This window comes from Delphinus delphis, chromosome 3 (genome assembly GCF_949987515.2).
Source record: "Delphinus delphis chromosome 3, mDelDel1.2, whole genome shotgun sequence".
In the NCBI taxonomy this organism is placed as follows: Eukaryota; Metazoa; Chordata; class Mammalia; order Artiodactyla; family Delphinidae; genus Delphinus; species Delphinus delphis.
The window spans coordinates 45,055,335-45,056,336 of record NC_082685.1 but is presented as its reverse complement, the minus strand read 5'-3'; the positions used below and the strand labels follow the sequence as shown (position 1 = coordinate 45,056,336).

At 34.1% G+C, this 1,002-nt stretch overlaps 1 pseudogene; it reads right to left on the bottom strand.

The window, feature by feature from the left end:
- Window positions 1–394: 394 nt before the first annotated feature.
- Window positions 395–737, bottom strand: LOC132422384 (large ribosomal subunit protein eL42-like; annotated as a pseudogene).
- Window positions 738–1,002: the final 265 nt, after the last annotated feature.

Sequence of the window (1,002 nt, the reverse complement as noted above, 5' to 3'; positions counted from 1 at the left end):
AATCATCATTCCGTAGTCTTCTAACCTCTTTTGTTTTCAGTATCAGTTGTCATTTTTATTGACAGGAGACTATAATGTTCCCTATATGTAGGTTTTTTCCTCTCTCTGCTTTCATGATGTTCTGCTTATTTTTGGTTTTCAGAAATTGGACTACATGATGCCTAAGTTTGTTTTTCTTTGTAATTATCATAACTGGGATTTGATGAGCTTCTTGGATCTGCACATTTGTTTCCCCCCGACCAAGTTTAAGGAATATTCGACTACTTCCATTCCCCCTCTTTCTTTTTTTCTGTCTTGTTTTTTCTCTTCTCTCTCTACCATATATATTATATTGCTTTATAATATTAAAATATTTATTTATATTATTGTCTTCATACTGAAACAAAAGATGAAGCTAGAAGTAGATCGCTTGCCCCTTTCTCTCGTCTCCTCGCAGCTCACAATGCTTGCATCTCTTACTAGCCCACGTTATCTTGGATCTGCAGTCTCAGTGCATTCAAGTCTCAGCAAAATCTCCTTTAGAGTTCTAGACTTTTTCTAAAATATCTTAGCCCACCACAGCCACTCTGCTTCCTGTCATAATGTCATTTGCCCTGGGCATGTACGGAATCCTTGCCCTTCTTGTACTATGTCATTGTGTGGAGGTGGCGTTTGCCATGTGACTTTCAAAAAAGCCAGCGGGTTTTAGGAATGTTCACAAATGTTTTAGTTGTGTTATTGGTATGGATGCCATTACATATATTTTATATCACTTGATATTTTCACATAAGTCTCAGAAGTTTCATTCATTTAGTTTTAATCTTTATTTTCTCCATTCTTCACATTGGATAACATATTGATATTCTATCTTCAGAAAATAATATTTAGAAGATAATCTATCTTCAATTTCACATATCCCTCCTTTCTGCTATCTCCAGTCTGTTTCTAGAGACTTTTCAAGGAGATTTTCATTTCAAATATTTTACTTTTCAGTTTTAAAATTTTTATTTTATTCTTTCATTC